At 43.7% G+C, this 22,788-nt stretch overlaps 1 pseudogene across 1 annotated transcript; it reads left to right on the top strand.

The window, feature by feature from the left end:
• The first annotated feature begins 15,806 nt into the window (after positions 1–15,806).
• LOC308630239 (small ribosomal subunit protein uS8-like) lies at positions 15,807–16,217 on the top strand (annotated as a pseudogene). The gene has a single exon. The product of its transcript is annotated as a small ribosomal subunit protein uS8-like (transcript).
• Positions 16,218–22,788: the final 6,571 nt, after the last annotated feature.

The following is a 22,788-nucleotide window of genomic DNA, read 5'->3' as shown; positions in this document are numbered from 1 at the left end:
CCATTCACAGAAAGAAAACTAAACCTTGGGGCAGGTGAGCACCTTGTCCAGTGGGATACAGGGTGTCCATGAAGATACAGAGGATGCCCAACCCCCTGACTCATGGCTCTACAATTTGCAACATGTACTTCAAAAGTTAGAAATAAATCAATTTTTTTACATCAAAGGAAAAAGGAATTGGAGACACTGACGTGTCAAACTAAAACGAAGGGCTTTTAAGACAAAATTTGAGACCCTGGACGTTGATGAGCTCGGAAAATTCTACATCACATGAGGCCCAGCCTACGCCTTGTGAATTCTACTCATTGTTGTGGACGGCTCCAAAATCCAGCTTTTTGTCTAAGAAATGCGGGCAACCCTGCAGACTGGGGAGATCAACAAACGTCAGAAGAATTTTCTAAGACAACTCTATCCAACCTCAAAGAAACACAGAAGGAAACAGATCTAGAATCCCTCATATTGAAAATGTGATAAAATAGACCATGAGGAACATGCAGCCCTGGGGGAGGAGCCAACAGGTAAGCTAGCATCAGGTGAGCCCTGGAATGCAGAAGCCAGGCACCTGGCCTGAGCCACCTTCTCCAGGTCAGGTCTCCAAATGGCCCACCTTAATGCACCTACGCAGTGATCAAGTTATTGTGCCAAATAATTCTGATACTGGCGTTGAGAGCTTACTAATTCATTTCTTTAATATTGCAGGTTTCAAAGAATAAAGCAAAGGCCACCAGAGATCAAAGAAAAAGAAAATACGCCATTTGCAGCAACATGGATTCAACTAGTAGAGATTATCATACTAAGTGAAGTAAGTCAGAAAGAGAAAGACAAATACCATATGATATCACTTATATGTGGAATCTAAAACATGACACAAATGAACCTATCTATGAAACAGAAACAGACTAACAGACATAGAGAACAGACTTGTGGTTACCAAGGGGGAGGGGGAGTGGGGGAGCGATGGATTGAGAGTTTGGGGTTAGTAGATGCAAACTATTACATATAGAATGGATAAACAAGGTCCAACTGTATGGCATAGCAAACTATATTCAATATCCTGGGATAAACCATAGTGGAAAAGAATATAAAAAAGAACGTATATATGTGTATCAGTGAGTCACTTTGCTATACAGCAGAAATTAACACAACATTGTAAATCAACTATACTTCAATAAAAAGAAAGACAAAGAAAGGAAGGAAGGAAGAAAGAAAGAAAGAAAGTCAAGTTACTATTTCCTGGCCAGGCAAGGAAACACACAGCCATAAAGAAATCTACTGAGTCGTTCTCTCAGGGGGAAAGTCAGGGGTTGAAGATGGTGGAGGCTAGGTGTGGTGGTTATGTTAACTAAGGAATGAAGGTTAGCCCTCTGAGGAGGGCAGAGTCTACAGTAAAAGATGGCTTAAAAAAGCCCCATCGTCCATTGGCCAAGAAACAGTGTTCAGTGAGAGCCAGTTAGGGTCTGATGTACGAGGTCCCTCAAAGTTCATGGTGTTCATCTGAGTCAGTTGGTTAGCACCAGTTCTGATGAAACACAATATTCAGTTTTGGCAAATGCTGATAGAAATGGAAACTGTTCCTTACACATAGGTGGTAACAGCCACATGCCACACAGGACATCAGGTTGGATACTTATTTGCAAAACCAGCAGTCAGGACATTTGGGGGAAATCTGAATATGGTTTGGAGAGGCCATGAGAAGAAAATCGATTGAAATGGAAATGGCTGGCTGACAGAACAGGTCACAAAACAGTGTGTACCGTGTGATATCATTTTGGTAAAAATAATAATAATGACTTATTTGTACATATAGAAAGATATGCAGAAGGATACACACAATGTTAGAGGAGCGAGTTGAAGTGAAGGAGCGGGATAGGTTTTAATTTTTATTTTTGCTCCACTTTCTGATTTTCTACCATGACCACCTGTTCTTATTGTAATAAAAGCTCTTGTTGTGGACTGACACAGCGTGAATGAACTCACTTTTCTCTCCCCTGAGGATCTAGAGTGGAAACCTGCTCTGAGATTATACTGGCTTCCAGACAGACAGAAATGACAACCTGACTCCTGAGACCTGATGGTTTTTTGCCTCAAATCCACAGCTCTGGCCCCACCGAGTGACAGCCCCAAATGAGTCAGATCTGAAGGTGACTGTGGGACATTAAGAACATTTTGGAACGCATCCAGTTAGTGGTCACACCACTCACATGAATACCTGGCAGGTCAGCATTTCCATGGTCACCCTCCAGGCCAAAGCAAGCCGGGCCCTCATGTGGAACAGCCAGGACACTGACACCAACACCAGGAATTAAAGACCAAGTACAAAGCAGCAAGTGACTGTCAGGCTTCCTAACTCTCAGGGTCAAAAACTAGGCTTCATGACAGGGAGACACAACTCCCACTGATTTATCTTTCCTTTATCCTGTAACTGGTGATTTCAAGTCTATTCCGTGACTGTATCAGTAATAGCTGGGTGGAGATTTTTTTAGATGCACAGGAATGTCTTTTCTAATCCAAATCAGACCTGTAATTTGCAAATCTCAAGAGACCAAGCAGGATGGTAAGGGCAGACCCCAGGTTTATCAAGAAGAAAGAGGGGGCAAAGTTCAAAGATTCGGAAAAATCAAAACAGGCAAGGACCGGATGGTATTAACTTAAATAAACCAAATGTAGGGTTAAATAGGCCTGCTGGTGTTAAAGGTGACACCATTACTCAACTTCAGCCTTCTGAAACAATGAAGAAATGTGAATAAAATTGCCTACTAGCATAAATCACGCTGACCCAACCCAAATCCCAGGGAGGACAAGGAATTACCTACTTGGACAATCAGAGATAGATGAGTTCCTTGGGCTCCTAGCAGGAGCAGCAGAGGTTAACCTGGCCTTAACACAGCAACTCAGGCAATGAGAGAGGGCAGAGGGGTAGGAGTTCAGAACCACCTAAAATGTCCCACTGGAAGGAAGCTTCTGTCAAAGTTAATATTATGTTATTTTAAGGATATAAAATGGAATATAAAAATGGATATCCTCTATGCCAGTTGTGTCTTTTTTAAAGATACTAATTCATGGTTAAATAAAAAGTTTTTCTCTCAAATTTCTAACAAAAAATATATCTTCTCCATCAACTTTATCTATGGTCATTATTTTAAGCTTCTTTCACTTACAAGTAATGCGTATACTTATTAGATGATAAACTTGGACGACAGAACTTGTATGTTAGTTTTTTTCTACCCATTTCCATAGTAAGTGTTCAATAAATGCTAAATTAATCACTTTGGGTTGCTTCTCTAATAATCTATTCTTTAGAATTTTCAGATCATGAAGAGGCTAGGCACCAATTAAACAAACTTGTACTGTAAAATGTGACTTACCAAATCATATTTGCTTACATAATAGTTTTTGTTTTAAAATACTTTTAAAAAATCATTTAGGAGGTGGGGTGTCCCAGAATGGAATACGGACCATGACAAGAGATCTGAACTGTATTACAAATGAATGAAACTACCTCACTCAATGGGTGGAGAGACTGGAGAGGGGGGGAAGGTACTGACCTAAGTAACTTTGGAAATGAGTAGAGTCTGTAAGATTAAAGGCAAATAAAACTGTGTAAAGCACTGTTCTCTGATAAAATGGTTCCCCATGGGAATGCAAGTTAACAATTCTGGTACCACTCTACGTGTACACCTGAACTGAACAATTAAGCAAATGGATGGCAGGTCAGGGGGTCACATTTGTCACTGCTGGAGTGGGTGTGTACAGAGAAGCAAGAAGAAGGCACCAGAGTAACCAACGTGGTAATATCGTTGGAGATTTCAGGATGAACTCACGTTTAGTTTATTTATAGATACAGATGCTCACATACAGAAATACTTACAGATATATGTATACACACAGGTTAGGGTACACACAGGCGTTTCCTTGCTCTCTCAGCTACAAGGGCCTAGAAGCAATGATACCCCAATAGTGACAAGCACACCAAGCACCCAGATCTTGTTTCTAACACCACTCACCAATACGAGGAACCAGAGCTTCTTGGAGAAATGGCTGCTTCTAGGACTGGGGCAGGGAATATACAAGATAAGTCTTGAGCACTCCGTAGTACCAGGAAATAAGGAAATGCTTGAAAAAAAAAAACCCACGTTGATGGGAATATGCCAAAGGAGCCCGGTAGAGAGCTCTTGATGGCAAAAGCTGGAACAATTTCAGCCACCAAATAAAATAAGTCAGTATCAGATTATAACCCAAGGCATAAAATGAATACCCACGCGTCCATACTGATACAAATGAATAATAAATAAATGGGGGAGAAGAGACCTCTCATGCAGAAGACCTCCAGACAATTTAGGTAGACACTCCACCCTGACGGAGGTGAAGTGTGACCCTCAATCTCTGAAGAGTTCACTGCACAGCATAGCTTAATTGCAATAAGCACTGTGAAGAAAGTGGGGGAAGTAACTTGACAGTGGAGAAGTCTGACCAGCACAGCTTGGGCAGGAGATCAAAGTCAACACCAACAGTGGTGTCACAGCAAGAGTGTTCACCCAAGACGTGACATGATGAAAAGAGCACCTGACCTCTGGGGTCTCCCTATAAACCATACCCCGTGCTAAGCTAACCAAGAGAAACACAGGGAAAGAACTGCTGCAGAGTAGTCTACACAAACACTTGACTAGCACTCCTCAAAACCACTGAGGACACCAAAAACAAGGAAGGTCTGAGGGACAGCCACCACCAAGACATCCTGAGGACACAGGGTGACTAAACGTACCTCAGGATGGGATCCTGGAACAGAGAAAGGACATTAGGGAAAACTAAGGAATCGGTCTAAAGTATGCACTTTAGCTAATAACAATGCCTTGGTTCACAATGGGAACAAGCATCCCACACTAACCTAAGATGTCATTGATGGGGAGGCAGGGTTTGTGTGAACTCTCTGCACTGTTTCCACAATTTTTCGGTAAATCGAAAACTGTTCAAAAAAGAGAAATTTATTTTAAAATATTTAAGCAATAGTAGACAATATCCCAAAAAGGTGAAATGGCATCTCTATTTTCCAGAAGGACAAAAAAGTAGAAGACTTGAGGGCAAGTTGTCGTCACGTCAACATTTTCTCCCAAGGCTCATTTAAACATCTCTGTCCTTCTTGAAAGCGAGGACATGAAAGGACTACTCAAATTGTGGTAGAGAGAGTTAACAGTAAGCACCAGAACAAATTTTTTTTTAAATCAAGGGATAATGGGGTATGTCGTTTGCTTACTGAAGTAACTAATATGTCTTTTGTTCCACAGACTTTGATACTGGCCAAACACCAAAAAAAATAAACCATCGGACGCAAAGGGCTTTGTTAGATTTAGTGTAAAATATTGATCCAGGGACTTCCCTGGTGGCGCAGAGGTTAAGAATCCACCTGCCAAGGCAGGGGACATGGGTTCGAGCCCTGGTCCGGGAAGATCCCACATGCTGAGGAGCAACTAAGCCCATGCGCCACAACTACTGAAGCCTACGCTCTAGAGCCCGCGAGCCATAACTACTGAGCCCGCGAGCCACAACTACTGAAGCCCGCATGCCTAGAGCCCATGCTCCGCAACAAGAGAAGCCACCACAATGAGAAGCCTGTGCACAGCAACGAAGAGTAGCCCCTGCTCGCCACAACTAGAGAAAGCCTGTGCGCAGCAATGAAGGCTCAACTCAGTCAAAAATAAATAAATTAAATAAATAAAATTTTTTTAGATGTTTTTATTTATTTATTTTTACATCTTTATTGGAGTATAATTGCTTTACAATGGTGTGTTAGTTTCTGCTTTATAACAAAGTGAATCACTTATACATATACATATGTTCCCATATCTCTTCCCTCTTGTGTCTCCCTCCCTCCCACCCTCCCTATCCCACCCCTTTAGGTGGAAAATAAATAAATTAAAAAATATATATTGATCCAAAAGTAAAATAATAAAAAAAAAATTTAAAAATACTGATCCAGTGTCCAGGCTCTGATGACATCATAGATAAAGGGACACAGCCCTCAGAAGGAGGTCCAGAATCCAGGAGAATGTTTTTAATGAGCTTCCCAAAAAAAGACTCCAAAAGTGATGTGAAAAGGTTTTGCATGTAAAAAGTACAGACTAGGAGAAGCCTTTGAGGAGGATTTTAAGTAGCAAAGACAAAAAGGCTGGAGAGACCAAGGAGGAAGGGGCTTAGGAGTGGGTAGCAAACCTGGCTCTGTTATCCAAGCACAGAGCTGTCCAGCTCACTCATTCCCCCTGCCCGCCACGTAACTGTCTTCTCCTCTATCTCTGTGAATCCATAACAAGGCTTTTTAAACCTACTGATTTCATCATTTCTGGCTCTAGTTATAAGACCGTTTTCTAGAAGACCTGATTTTGATTTTCAAGAAAACGACAGATACATACTGCCTTCTACTGAGGTTCCCTGACTGCCTCCCAAGGAGAGAGACTACGGGTCTCCCAAGAGAAGAATCAAACATGAGAATAACTTATTCAAAGGGATCGTTCCAAAATTCACCATCAGTAAAAGTTTTCTTCCTATTTTTACTAAATAACAGAAAGGGAGGAAAAAAAGAAAGTTCCACGATTCAGTGATTCCCAAGATTTGGCAGACTAAAACCTGCATTTCTTTTCCACCTAAAGAAGTCCTATTAACATTTGTGGTAAACATGAAATACTTCTATTTGAAAGCAGTTTCAAGATTTACTCAGGTTCACAATACCAATTTTTGCCTTGCAATTGAACATAGGTGGTACATCAACCCTGAGAAAAAATGAACCTGAACTAGCAAAACAGTAACAAGCAAACAACAGGTGAGAATGAATAAGATGCAGTTGGGGAGAACTACAGAGCTGGGAAAAAGCAAACACACACACACACACACACACTCACACTCGTTCACTCAACATTGACAGCAGTTCTTTTTTTTAGCAAATACCCAAATCCTACACAGCTAAGAAAGATCTCACTGGGGCAAATTAAAACCCACCTAAAAGTAAGCAACCAGCTTCCAAGATCTGGGACCTCTGCCCTGTGCGTGGCTAGAGCCCCTGGGTTTCCCTCTCTGGCCAGTGGTGGTGGTCATGCCTCACCAAGTGCTGGGGCAGGAGCTGGCACAGGGCAGAAGGGTCACTGGAGCTGGAACAGGTATGACAGGTTTCCACGGGAACCACCACTGAAACAAGTCACCTAGAGTGAGTCACATCCCGGGACCATTCCTCCCGGTCTGCATTTTTAATAGTTCACGTTTCCTAACATTTGCAGGAGTGAACCAGCTGGCCCAGGCCTGGAGCAGGGGTGGTAGGAGAGGGCAGTTCCCCTGAGGCCCCCTGTGGCTGTCTTCCTGGCTTCAATGTCACCGTTCCCAAGAATGATGATTGACTTCTTTAAGCCCGGGTCAGATCAACCAGAGACTGTTTAAGACCTGAAGAGTTCTCACCATGTTGTCAAATGCTTGATGCCCTGGGCGGTGTGCGTGGGGGGGGGGGGCGGTTAACCAGGCCAAGGACGGAAACTTCTTTTAGAAAACTGAGCACAGTGACTTGCAAGCTCTAAACAAAAGTCTTAGATTATTCATATTAGCCTGAATAACCCGAATACCATGGGCCAGGTTACAGACATCTCAGTGGAGGAAAGCAAAGGGCAATTCCTTCACAGGCATGCTAAATTTGTTTGGAATCAGGGCAAACTGACTGTCCTCTAGCCAGCCTCTCCCACTCCCCCCAGCCTTGTCCTAATCCTCATTGTTAAACTTCATTAGCAGGATTTAAGATGTCTACCACCCTTTACTGGGAGGAGACTGCCCTTTGCAATTGCCTTATACAAAACAGGGCCTCCATAAATGTTTGCTCTAAGGGTCTGTCACATGATATCTGATCCCTCAAGGACCTCTTATCCTGCTTTCATCACTAGTCAGGGGGGTGTGAAAATGAAGTGCCTCCTCTTTGGAGGTGGAGGGTCCTTCCAGATAGCTCAAGGCTGGGTGATGGATAATGCACAAAGGAAAACAACATCTTAACTTGGAAGCAGAAATCTGCATCTGGTGGGGCCTCACTGGGAGCACCTGCTTTCCAAACAGAGGGGAGGGGCGCAGGGAACCTGTGGAAGGGAAACTCTGAGCTTACACATTCACAGGAGCCTTGGGCTGAATTTTGAAACCCGCCAAACACTCTTTTCATCTCGCACTTAGTACATTTCAAGTTTGGTTTCTGAGTGAATGAGAATAAATAAGGAACTAAAAATCATCCGATGGCTAAAAGAACAAGGAGAATAGCATTGTTTAAACCCAGAGCGCTCAGAGGTGCACATCACTGCAGCCCGGAGACCTGGTCCCTCAAACGTAGGTGTTCCTGGCCAATTTGTGAACCCAAAGAAAAGTTTGAAAATGACTATAAGAGAATCACCTGGAATAATGGAGATTTTGTAAACCCCCGAGCTTTGCCTTCTAGAGAGATGCTAGAGTACAGTTGTCAGAGCAGCTGGCAGACTGCCTGTGTTCAAGTCCAGCCCTGCAGCTCTGGGGCAGTGGGTGGTGACACGTCACCTTGTCACTCTGTGCCACAGCGCAACCCTCACCCCTACCCCATGTCTATAAAGTGAGAGCAATGATGCCCCATACGCTTGGTGGGAGGACTGATTACATTAATATATACCAAGCATTTAGAAACATGCCTGGTATTATATGTGTTAGGCATTATATGTGCCCCTGCTCGCCGCAACTAGAGAAAGCCCATGCACAGCAACGAACACCCAACGCAGTCAAAAACAAATAAATAAATACATTTATCTTAAAAAATACATATGGATCATGTGATTCAGCTATAAAATTTTGTTTTGCTTTGCCTTTTTAAATTCTTTTATTAAAAAAAAACTTGGAGGCCTAAAAAATCTTTTTGCTTTTACATCTTGGTTACGATAAATGGCAAATCAGAAATTGGTTTTGAAAACACAGAAGAGAATTTTAACAATTTTAACAAATCAAGGAGGAAAATACATTAATAAAGTTTACTTATATAGTTGAAATTTGAACAGAACACTGAGGTGAGGGGAGTTCATTCCAGATAAAATTCTGGGAACTTTCAGATTCCTATGGCTGTTTGCTTCTCAGAGAAGAATTTATTTAGCACCTGAAGACCAGAAGAATCTAGTAAGAAAATATAATTCAACTAAAATACAGGAGACTCGTAGCACAGGGAACTATATTCAATATCCTATGATAAAACATAGTGGAAAAGAATATGAAAAAATAATGCATATATATTTATAGCTGAATCACTTTGTGGTGCAGCAGAAATTAACACAATACTGTAAAACAACTATGCTTCATAAAAAAAAGAAAGAAAGAAAAAATACAATACAGGAGACTCAAGTCTCAGTACTGGCTTCATCACCAACCTGGTGCCTTAGACAAATTATCTTCTGTTTTGTGCCCCAATTTCTTCATGTATCAAATGGGGATAAAACACATATGGCAAAGTAACTCTGAGAATTAAAACATGGTTTTAATAATTAAAGTTTTAAGTGACCATAAGATGTGCTGTTTTTCTCCATTAATAAAAGAGATTCAGTCACTCTCTTTAAAGCTATTTGTAGAAAAAAATCGTGATTTTATAAAAATTCAAGCAAAAGAGAACTTTTAAAGTGAAAAATAACTGTCCCACCCTCTCCACTCCTCACCTGCAATCACTTTTAATAATATTCTGCCATCCTGAAATCTCTTTTTAAAAAAACACATAGCAAATCCACTGCTTATCTTATAAAATTAAAAATCCAAGCTACCCAGTTCTCTCAGGGTTACTTGAAATGTTGCCTCCCGGGCTTGAAGTCCTAAAAATTTCCGCTGAAGAAAATATAACTCTCAAAAAAAAAAAATCCTAGCTACCATATGATTATTTTAACCTATTTCTGTCTATTATTCTCCTGCCTTAGGGGCAGCTACTTCAGATAGCTTATTTATTTATTTAACTTAGGACAAGTGAAGGCAGAAGCCAGATGCTTTTCATATGACCTCATTCAAGCTTCAACTTAACTGCATTTCTCTGTGTGATGTTATCTCTTCTATAGGTTCCTAGAGCACCAAAGACTGTTTTTGTATTGTCTGTATATGTGAGAGCTGCTAATTAAAGTATCTGAGCAGATACTTTATTTTTTTGAATTTTATTTTATTTTTTTTATACAGCAGGCTCTTAGTAGTTATCTATTTTATACATATTAGTGTATACATGTCAATCCCAATCTCCCAGTTCATCCCCCTACCACCCTACTCCCCTTTCCCTGAGCAGATACTTTAGACAGGACAGTCATGTAACATTCTTTCAGAAACCCTTACGTTATTGGAGAATAAAGGTGTTTTCCTAAGAATAGGAGGCACTGTTGCTGATACTCTAATAATTTCTGGGCAGTGGCTTGAAGGAAAGACAGCAGCTCTGGTGTGAGCCAACGCTACCCTCGTGGCTGGGACGGTGCGCGGCAGGCTCACCCCCAGACCCAGCCGCTGCTGGCAACAGCTTACCCGCTCTCCCCAAGCTGTGATGCCCATGCACTAGCTCACGGGCAAGGCCACCACCCACTGTTCTGTGATCACACTGCCTTGTCATATGATGTTCTTACACGGCAGGCTGGTTCAGAGGAAGAGGAGTCTCCTTCTGTAAATGGGATCTGGGAGACTGTGTTCATTACCTTCCTTGCTGAGTACGGGGAGTGTGGCTGGGTGGTAGTTTTTACTGTGAGCTTTTCTTTGGTAGGGGCTATTCATTTTGAAGTAAGCAACTAAAATGAGCACTGGCTTGAAATTAGACGGAAGTATTTTTGAGTCTAAATCTGTGATATACACACACATATATGTAGCACACAAAAGTAATAACAAAAATCGAATATTCAGTAACATTTATATATCACAAGCTTAATAAAAAGAAATAGAGCATCACAGATCCATTTGAAAACTCCCCATCCCCCAACCCCATTCCCTTCCCTCCCCACCCAGAGGGAGCTGCTAACCTGAATTTGGTAATTATGTATCTTCCCCATCCATGTTTTTACACTTTAACTATTGTTTCTATTCATAAACAATATGGAGTAATATTTGTTTTTTTTAATTTATATATATCGTACCATAAATACCAAAATGAAACACCGAGTCTTGGTAGTTGTTTTAACAATTATAGATAATATATGTAAAGCATTGAATGTTCATCATATTATATTAAATATTGTTGTCTATAAAGCATCTACTTGAAACTAAACAAATTAAACATCTGTCTCAACAGAACTAGGGCTGGGGGCTCCCCTGGTGGCACAGTGGTTGACAATCTGCCTGCCAATGCAGGGGACGTGGGTTCGAGCCCTGGTCCGGGAAGATTCCACATGCCGTGGAGCAACTAAGCCCGTGCACCACAACTACTGAAGCCCGCGCGCCTAGAGCCCATGCTCCACAACTACTGAGCCTGTGCTCTAGAGCCCATGAGCCACAACTACTGAGCCCACGCGCCACAGATACTGAAGCCCGTGCGCCTAGAGCCCGTGCTCCACAACAAGAGAAGCCACTGCAATGAGAAGCCCACACACCACAATGAAGAGTAGCCCCCGCTCGCCGCAACTAGAGAAAGTCCCCGCATAGCAACGAAGACCCAACACAGCGCAAAATAAATAAATTAAATTAATAATTTTTTAAAAAAACTAGACTTTACAAAAAAAAAAGAACTAGGGCCGAAGACAGCTCCAGCCACGCTGGCCTCCATGCTGTGCCTTGCTGGCCTGTGGCCCTGGCACTGCCGTTCCCTCTTCCTGGAGGTCTCTCCCCCTCTAATCATTACCCTCCCTCCTTCCATCAGCTCAGATAGCAGCCCTGTCGCTCTCTAACTCCTTACTCCGCTTTATCTCCTATGGCCGGATCATGGCCATCTGTCTGTTTCATGTCTGCTTCCCCATTGGAGGCAGGCTCCTATGCACACCTTCCGTTGGTTCCTGCTAGATCCCAGCACCTGGAAGGGGCCAGCACATAGCAGCTGCTCATCTAGTCCGTGCTGACGGCCCGCATCATCCCACAGCCTGTTCACTGCTCAAGGCCTTCTTAGTTCCAACACGGACAAAGCTGCACACTGACAGACTCTCCCTTCCTAACAAATATCCTCCTCATCCTCCTGTGCCTTATACGTCGCAGGTGGTCAGCAAATATCTTATTAATGCATATTGCTTAATCAAAAAGTACTCCTGCTGTTAAATATTATATGAAAAAAGCAAGACAAAAAGCTGTATGTATATTTGATGACAAGAATATCAAAAGGTGCTTTTGAAAAACGCTGTTAAGGAAATACACAATACTATATATTTAACGTAATAACCAACAAGGACCTACTGTATAGTACAGGGAACTACACTCAGCATTTTGTAATAACCTATATGGGAAAAGAATCTGAAAAAGAATATACACACATATTCATGTATATTCATTCTATATATATATTCAAATATATAGGTGCGTGTATATATATATATATATATATATATATATATATATCTGAATCACTTTGCTGTACACCTGAAATTAACACAACATTGTAAATCAACTATACTTCAGTAAAAAAATTAATTAATTAAAAAAAAACACTACAAGGAAGCCAAACAAACTGGTAGCAGGACTGTAGCTCTCTGGGTGTTGTCTCTTGTTCTCATAATGTCCTGTGATGTGTCGTTATCAATTTTACTTTTCTGGGAGAGGGCAGCAACAAGTTTATATACTTTGATCCAGGAAACCCATGCTGAGGGATTTATTCTAAGGGTTTGTTATTACTTTTAAAATAAGAAAAAACAGGTACCCAAAAGTAAATTCACTGAGTGCTACAATGTAACACGTACATTCAAGAAGTAACTGGGAATATAGTCACAATTTAACTACTGTGTCTGCTCTCAGAGACAGTGCCATCTATCTGGAAGGGGAAGGCAGAACATACCAGAGACAATACAAAGATATTCTGACACCACGTAATCGGCCGCTAAGTGCTGGAGGATCACATGTATTATAGGAGCGACACGGAGCGGGGATGAGTGTGGGCTGTGGCCATCAGGGAAAGCTCTTTGGCAGAGGGAGCTGTGGAGCTGGGACTTTAGAACTGGGACTGGGGAGAAACAGGGCAGATCTCCGGGCGAGGACTGCCCACGGTCCTACGGTAGGGAATCATTACGTGCCATGGGGACAGTGACCAATGACCCAACTGAAGCACAGAGGCTGTGGGAGGACTTGGGAAGAGTTGGTTCAGGGCAGGAGGGGGCGGCACACGAAGAGTGTTTGGAGAGAGCAGCGCTGGGCTGTGGCAAAGCCACTGGACTCGACTGGACAGGAGCAGGAGGTGAGAGTTCAGTCACCCTGCACGTCTGGCCGGACGCAACGACTGGAAGCTCGGAGAACAGAAAGAAAACCTTAAGATCTAGCTTCCTTGTACGGACGAACTCAGAATTTCTCAAGGGGAACAGTTTTCCTCTTTGAATTTACAATCATACAATCGGATTTTACTTTTAAAAATAACCTCTTTCTAGGGACTGCCCCGGCGGTCCAGTGGTTAGAACTCGGCGCTTTCACTGCCAGGGGCCCAGTTCCATCCTTGGCTGGGGAACTAAGATTCCGCAAGCCACACAAGCCGCAAGGCGAGGCCTAAATAAACAAATAAATAAATAGATAAAAACCTCTTTCCATATCACTTATATGTGGAATCTAAAAAATACAACAAACTAGTGAATATAACAAAAAAGAAGCAGGACTCACAGATATAGAGAACACACTGGTGGTCACCAGTGGGGAGGGGGGAAGGATATATCCCTATAGAGGGACAGGGGAATAAGAGGTACCAAGTATTAGGCATAAAATAAGCTACAAGGATATGTTGTACCACACGGGGAATACAGCCAACATTTTATAACAACTAGAAATGGAGTATAACCTTTAAAAATTGTGAATCACTATATTGTACACCTGTAACTTATATAATATTGTACAGCAACCATACTTCAATTTTTTTAATTAAAATTAAAAAATAAAATAAAATAACCTCTTTTCCCTGGTACCTTTACTCTCAACTTGTAAGTAAAATAGTTGAGATTCATTCAAAGAGAATTTTTATGTATAAATTCACAGCTTTGGTTTCCTACAAACTATTCTTTAGAAATTTCCCACGTTTGGGGAAAATTATTTCTTTGCCAAAGTTGAGCCTTATTATTTTGACGTTACTTAGTCATAATCATGTCTACCGAAGTGCTTGTTTTCTTTACAAAATTATAAAATCTTAAAGTCCTTCACTGGATACGGCTAGCTTCCTTTTAGTTAGTAAATGTAAAGTGAAAAATGTATCACAAGGCTACTTGAAGTAGAGTTCACAAAATAGGCACAGGAAATAGAGCCCTGTCCGAATACTCTTACTTTATGGAAACATTGTTGCACCAACTATAGTTCCGATAAATTAAAAATTTAGAAATTGGAAATGTAGTATTTGGAAATGTGTGTTGTTAATAGACTTGGTATGTATGGTGGTAGCTACAGTTAGGGAGCATCTGCTAAGTGTCCTACACACCAAAGGTTGTTAAGTACCAACAGGGAGGCATTGTATGAAGATGCAGTGCTAACAGGGCAGGGCAGGCCCATTGTTCAATCCCAGCTGTAACCCAGCTGGGAAACCAGCACAGGATCAGATAGCCATGGAAATGAGACCGTGCACGATGGCCGATGGCCATGAAGCTAGGGAAAGGTCACAGGGAGAAGGGGAGATGGTCTCCTCATGGCACCTTCTAGCTTAGGAGAAACCTGAGAGATGGCTCCAGAGAACACTTCTCTTGGGTTCAAAGAGAAATCCATTTGAGGAAGTAAGTCTATGCCAACCACAGGGAATGAAATGTGGGCCATGTACTGGAATACGTATCACGTAATTCAAGAGATGTTAACAATGGATTCGCTTTTCCTGTTTCCTTCTGTTTTAAATTTAATCACTTTAAATGAAATTATTTTTTGAAAAGATACTACTTGCACAGAGAACAGAAGTCAAAGGGAAGGGCAAGACACACTGTGAAAAGTCAGTCCCTTTTCCTGTCGGATCGGCCCAACCACGCAGTTCTTCCCAAAGCAACCTCTTCTGCCTGTGTCTCCAAGGCTGTAAAGGGAAACGTATGAACACATCTTGTGAGTCCTTTGTAAAGTTGAAGAAACTGCCCATATAAATCTCGTCCCTCTCCTTCTCGCAAGAAGCCTCTCCCTAGGACCCCCTCCTGAAGGTCCCCTCCCCTCTCCTCACCCCTCCTCCCTTCCCCTCTCGCCCCACACCTGTCCCAGATAGTGTGTCTTACCTGAAGACAAGTGTCCCTGGCTTCTCTCCAGTGCACAGAGTTTAAAACAACGTTGAGGCCACCGAGTTAAATTAACCAAGGCGCCATCATTTGTTGAAGTAAGAAAGGGGTATGGATAAAGTACACAACACACGATACCATACAATCACTAATTTCTCCACAGTTGCTAAGATTTAGGCCAAAATCAGTTTGCTCGGGGAAGAAGAATAAGACTGAAAATTGTAAAGCCTTTTAAAAGGCCTGGAAAACTTGAGAAGAGTAGCTCTCTTGTTAAGAGACTTCTGAACCCCTTAAGCCGTCAAAAAGCAAGTATTTGTTACATTTTCCTTACTCCCTTTTATGTCTGCCTTTTCTATTGCCATTCACAAACGTCTGTAGGACAATGTTAATCCATACCTATGTTTTAAAATTGCAAAGTATTTACAACTTGCAAACCTCTTGGTGCAGATGGATAATCAGAATCGTCCAGCTCTCTCTCCACCATCTTTCCATGCCGCCATAATGGCGGGCATGAATGTCCTGGCTGATGCTCTCAAGACCATCAACAATTCCTAAAAGAGAGGCAGATGCCAGGTTCTTATCGGGCTGTGCTCCAAAACCATCGTCTGGTTTCTAACTGTGATGGTGAAACGTGGTTACATTGGCAAATTTGAAATCACTGATGACCACAGAGCTGGGAAAACTGCTGTGATCTTCACGGGCAGTTTACACAAGTGTGGTGCGATCAGCCCCAGATTTGATGTGCAGCTCAAAGATCTAGAAAAATGGCAGAACAACCTGCTTCCATCTTTTCAGTGTGGTTTCACTCTCCTAACAACGTCAGCTGGCATCATGGACCACGAAGACGCAAGACAAACATACACAGGAGGGAAAATCCTGGGATTCCTTTTCTAGGGATGTAACACATATGTGCAAATAAAATGCCTCAATGGAAAACAAGCAGAATTGTCCAATGTAAACAACACCTCCCAATTGTACAGCAGGTTGTTCACAGAAAAGTCTTTTATACAACAGTTGGCAGGATTCCAGGCACTTAGGCAAAACACCCTGGGGAACATAGAAAATAATATTTGTCCAGGTCATATTCCCCTTGATATTAAAAACCTTCAATATTTCAAAGAAATTACATCTCATCTCTTCTTAATCCAATTTTCCCCCTGAATTCAGTTGTCTTGTTAAGCTGTGATGCCCAGTAGATCTTTGTTAGTGTCCTAAGGCTGCACTGCCCAATATGATAGAAACAGTTACATGTGGCTATTTAAATTTAAATTAATTAAAATTTAATACAATTTAGAATTGTTCTTCAGTAATGCTGGCCACATTAAAAGTGCCCAGTAGCCATGCGTGGCTGGTGGCTACCGTATGACACAGCACAGATATCCATCGTCATGGAAAGTTCTATTAAACAGCACTACTCAAAAGGCAACTTTTTATTTTTCCTTCTTCTTTTAACCGGGAAGTTACATTTTGGCATAAAGTAAATGAATTTTCAAAAAGCTAGAAGTGACCAGATAGTTTGAAACTGCAGATTCAGTCTCAAAATCTAAACCAAAATAATTCCAAATATCAGTTACCAAAGCGAATGAAAATAAACTAATACAAGACTTCTCTGCCCATTTCTGCTGGCTGAACACCAAGTCATCTTTCAAGATTCAGCTCTGGGACTTCCCTGGTGGTCCAGTGGCTAAGGCTCCACATTCCCAATGCAGGGGTCCAGGTTCGACCCTGGTCAGGGAACTAGGTCCCACATGCTGCAACTAAAAGATCCCACATGCCGCAACTAAAGGATCCCACATGCTGCAACTAAGACCCAGCGCCCAGTGCAGCCAAAAAAAAAAAAAAAAGATTCAGCTCTCCCAGAAAGGCCTTCCTGACTCTGCTCAACCCCCATGGGCCACCAGAAAAATGATCACTATCCCGCTCACTGAATTCTGCCCATGGGTCCAGCAAGGCTCCCAAATAAAAATATTTTTATCTACTTCATTGTCTCTACCTCTGTCTCTAGATGTTTAAGACCATGGACCTTAGCCCACTGGTCATTATAACCCCAGTCTGCACATACCTAGTAGGGAACATAATAAAAACTAAACCAACCGCCAGTGCTGAGAAAGGTCTCTGCTCTCTGCAGGATAACTGTTTTCTTGTTTTTAGCCTTTTCTCTTTTTCAACAATTTGCAAGAGGCTATGAAAAGTTCATCATCTGAAAACACTGGGAGTGTTGCAGCCAGGAGTGATGGGGCAAAACGTCAAGTGCGTGGGATTGGGGAGCCCTTGCCTTTCCCACCCGCAGGTGAACGCCGATCCCCTGGGGAGCGTGTGAAGAGGCTCCAGCCGGTCTGGGGTGGCGTCCGAGAGTCTCTGCAACAAGCCCGCTGGTGCTGCCGCCGCTGCTGCCGCCTCCGGTCCCCAGGCCGCGCTCAGCTCCTCAAGGACGGAGGTGGGAGCCCTTTAAAGCCCAGGTGGCGCCTTGGTCGCGGAGCTGCGGTCCCTGCGCACTTTCCATGGCCGCCAGCGGGGACACTGCCAGCTGTGCCGCTCTCTCCCGGGGGGGACAAACCTGAACTCGACCTGTCCTAGTGGACACACACACTCCCGCGCACATGCACACATATCCACGCACACGCGCACGCACACGCACACATGCGTTTCCTTGGTGGTCCTCCCTCCTTGTGCGCCCGCAGCTCGCATCTGTGTCAGGTACCCTGTGGGAGCACTGTGACCAGACCTGCAACACGGAGCCCGCGGTCCAGGGAGACATCCGGCTGATCAAGACAGCCCGCTGAGGAAGGCGGGAGTGGATAGGGATGCTGGAAGAATGTGTCAAACATGCCCCTCTGTCTAGGAGACTCAGTCTATACGGGGCATCCCTGGCACCGTGCATGGTTTGCCAAGAGTTGAGCATCAGCAAATCCAGAATTACCCCGCGTTGCCTAAAATCGTGTGTGTACAGTGACTGTTACATAATATACCATGCACGTCTGTTTTAATTGAATTGAACAAAGATGCAAATACTTTGTCTGGCAGCTGCTCAGTTATTATAGGAAGGGGGAAACGTCCCTTAGCAAGTCCCGGGTGGTCAGAGAGGCCCCCAGAGAAGTTGGCCTTGAAGCTGAAACTTGAAGGTTAGGTGGGTAGCACCCAGTGTCAGCCACCCAAGGAAAGGGCAGGAGAAAAAGCATTCCAAGGCAAGGGATGAGCTGCTGTAGGGTCTGGAGGGAGAGATAGGGTGACATGGACGTGGCATATAGCCCAAGGGGAGGATGGGACAGCCACCAGGATACAGAAGTAGAAAGGCCAGAACCCAGGTTGGGTCCCATCTCTCCCACATTCTTACAGATCGGCTCAGTTCACAGTTATTTCTTCTTCCACTCAATTCTACATCAGTTAACTATGGCTTATCATCGGTTACTTGGATTTTGTGATTTTTGCAAATGTCTCATTTACATGGGAAGCCCCTAGGGGAAAAGATAGGGCTTGATTTTTCTTCGTGACATTGTCACACTGCGTTTCATACAGTTAGCACTCAGGAAATATTTCTTGGACAAATAAGTAGGACAATTAGAGAGGCCAGGATTTTTATAAGTGCAGGAGTCCATGTTTCCAGTAATTCATCTATTGCTCTGAGGATTCTAAGTTGGTTTTGCATTCTGTTTTTTAAGACATCCCTGACTTATTTCAGATGCTCAGCACAGCGTGAACATAAGTTGATCGACCTTCTCTAAATCCTTCTTCTGTGTTTTTAACAGTAGTGCTTTACGCGGGAGATCTTGCAAGTGCATAGTTGCTTCCTGTTGCTACAGTTGGTCTCTTGGGTGAGTTCTTCTAGGGCATTCTGTGAAGATTCTGGCCCTTCCAGGTGGCAGTGCTGCCTACACTGTGTGTTCCAGCCTGGGCCTAACCCAGCAGCGTGAGAACGCCTGGTGGGACCAGAGAAGGCTCCCGGCTCCCAAGCCCCTACTTCCCTCTCCCCCGTGCCTGCCCCATGGAAGGTCAGCAGAGCTCTTCTGCCCACCTTCCTCTTGCTGCTCCCAGCCAGCTTTTGAAAGCTCCATGCTGGGACCCCGCATGACCTCTGACACTGAGTTGGCCAAACCCCAGCTCCTGGTAGAGCCAGCTTCCAGTGGAGCTTTGAGGAACCTCAGAATCCTGTACCTGGGTCCTATTGCTAGCAACCGTTTCACTCACAGAACATTTTTAAAGCAAATGTGCTGCGCCCTCCTTTACAGGTAGTGCTATGTACCGTGTGTTTTTTGAAGCACTTGATAATAGTGACTAATTTGATCTTCCCGGACATTCTCCACAGAAACTGCTTTCTTGCACTCTTCTCTTTGTCACAGGGGAGGACATGAAGTCACAGAGCTGGATCCAGGCTCTGAACCAGCACACTCTACTGCCTCTTGCTTCACTTACTAAGAAAAAAAAATTCCTTTTTTTGTCTTTTGCTGTTCCTAAAAATGTCGTTTATATACATCCATCTCTTTTCTAAAACCCTGTCAAAATGACAGTAAAGGAATTTTTATAAAAAGTATTGACCCAAAATTATAGAAAGAAGGAGAGAAAGAGATAAGAGCAGTCAAGAAAGCTCAGCCATTTCTGAAGACACAGTGGAAGGAGGCTGGTATTTCTTTACGTGAAGCCCACCGGGTGACAAGCGGGTCTTCCCATCAGCATCTCACTGCCTCACTCTTAGCTGTGAAGGGATGGCCAAAGTGTGCATTTCAAGAAATCGTCATGAAAAACACCGCATCTGTTACAGTTCTGGAAGGAAACAGATGGCACACTCAAACTTCGACATTTAAAGGAAATTTAATGGGGTGACAGTTGCCAAAAGTCGGCAGTGCCCACAGGTGGCTCAGTAGGAGGGAGGGGTTGCTAGGATCTGGAGAATGTAGCTGTTTGGAGAGGCCACGGCCCTGGAGCTGTGGCCTTTGGGAGAAGAAACTCGGCTTCCCCAGCGGGTGGGAAGAGCCTGGGGGAATCAGCCCCTCAACTCACGCTCCTTTGCCCGAGTCTCTCACAGGCCAAGCCCAAACAGAAGCTCAAGGGCAGAGGAACCTACTGATGCCACCTCCGTGGCAAAAAGCAGAGAATCTGTATGACCTTCAGTGTAGGTTGGTGGGGTCCATGGAACATATTTGTCACCAAGACCAAAACAAACAGAGGAGTGACAGGAGGAAAGGAAGATGCAAAGACAATGCAGAGAGCAGAAGAAACCATAATTAATATCCTTGAAGAGGGAAGAGGATATATACCTTCTCCGTCCTATATCCCATGTATGATATGAAAAGGATTAAAGAAGGAAGAGACCATGGATATCATGAACTTTGGGTGATTGTGATGCGTCAGTGTACATTCATCAACTGCAACCGATGTACCTCTGGTGGGGGGAGGGGTATTGGGGGAGGCTATGCATGTGGAGGGGACACAGGGGTGATACAAGACATCTCAGTACTTTCACCTCAGTATTGCTACAAACTTAAAACCGCCCTAGGGGCTTCCCTGGTGGCGCAGTGCTTGAGACTCCGCCTGCCAATGCAGGGGACGCAGGTTCGAGCCCTGGTCCGGGAAGATCCCACATATGCCGCGGAGCGGCTGGGCCCGTGCGCCACAACTACTGAGCCTGCGCTCTAGAGCCCGCGAGCCACAACCGCTGAAGCCTGCGTGCTGCAACTACTGAAACCCGCACGCCTAGAGCCCGTGCTCTGTGCACCACAATGAAGAGTAGCCCCGGCTCACCGCAACTAGAGAAAGCCCGCATGCAGCAATGAAGACCCAACGCAGCCAAAAAAATAAGTTAATTAAAAAAAAAAACCACTCTGAACAATAGTCTTAATTTAAAAAAAGAAGCAGCATTCTCATCTAGACCTTCTTAGGATGCTATTGGAAAATGTCCTTCAGTAAAACAAGGGAATGAACCAAGAGAAAAGGGAACATAGGCTCCTAGTATATATAAGAGAAACATGTGTGCCAAACAGATCCATCAAGAAGTAACAACATAGAAGCATGTAATTTAGAAATTTGGAGGTTTTTTAGGGAAAAAAATAGCTGAAAGAATTGAAAGAAGTCATCTCTGGGGAGTGGAACCAGGGGTAAAGAAAGGTAGGAGACTGCTATTTGTCAGTGTCATCCTCTGAGCACTGTTTTAAGGCTACCTAGAACATGACTTTCATAAAAATTGAAGTCAATAAATGACTTTGTGTCTAACACCTGGCTACGTTTGGTTTTTATTCCCCCAGTCAAAATGCCTCAGGAACACTTCCCACCCCTCCCAGTAAATTAACCTCCATTCATTGGTTCACCAAGCTATTTCCATTTTCTATCTGCCATAGACTGCGTTTAGGCAAAAGAATTTATAAATATGTTAGAGAATTCCCACCCATGAAGAACTTCCCATGTGATTAAGAGGTGAGAAATAAACGATTTCATCATAATAAATGAGACATCAGAAGTTAGATGGTGCCAGTTATAACTGTTACAGGAGGTAAGAAATGAATCTCTGTGAACAATCGCAATCAAGAAGAGCTCCAGGATAAACAGGGATCTGAAGTGGGTATTAGTATGGTTAGGTTTTGAGGAGAGAAAAGGGGTGAGTGTCCAAGACTGAGGTGGGAGCCGAGCAAAGACAAAATCAGGAATAACTCAGAGAACGGCGAGCAGATAAAGGTCTGGCTCAGGGTGGTTACCGGACCAGTCGCTACAAGGGAAAAGCCCTTTAATGCATTCATTCATTCTCACAGCAAGCATTTATTGTACCCGGCACGTGTCAGGAGCCGCACCGGCTGCTGGGTCTGCAGCAATGCTCTGCCGAGGAGGCCAAGGTCGACTGGACAAGAGACAGCAAGACAGCCGTGGGCCATCCAGTCGGGGTTTTTCCTGTTTCCGTTTGCTGAATCCCTGACTCTAGAATAGAGAGCCAATCACAGCTTAGGCTTTCGTGGATGTTGGCTCATGAAGTTCAAAAAAGATAACAGGACTAATACAACCAGGCTGAGCACTCCGCTTGCTATAAGAGCGCCCAGAGGGGGCCTCACTCAGTCTTAGGGAGGCAGGAAAACTTCTCAGCTGGCTTGAGAGAGAGAACAAGTGCTGTGTTTTTTCAATTCTAATGGGAACACTTTTTCACTTAGGACATACCTGAGAGTGGTATACATCTCGCAATTCATAGATGAATTGGGAACATTGTTTCTCTTTGCCAGCGGCATATAAAGTCATGGTGCACCCTGCAGGCAATCACATCTTGGGCTTGTTGAGATGTGGTCCCCAAGCCAGAGTCTTCCCTTTCCAGAAATCTGCACGGCCATTAGCGTCGCCAGATCTCACAGATTCCACCTCTGTAAGGACCCTTGTGTACCCCCACTCCTCCTCACCACCCCCTACAGTGCGCTCCTTCAGCTGCTGGCTCCGCTTCCTCTGACACAACCCTTGTCCTTTCCCGCCTTCCATCCATCCCTCAACCAGGCAGATC

The sequence above is a fragment of the Mesoplodon bidens genome (assembly GCF_964165515.1).
Source record: "Mesoplodon bidens genome assembly, chromosome: 16".
NCBI classification, from domain to species: Eukaryota; Metazoa; Chordata; class Mammalia; order Artiodactyla; family Ziphiidae; genus Mesoplodon; species Mesoplodon bidens.
This window is presented reverse-complemented; position numbering and strand designations above follow the sequence as displayed.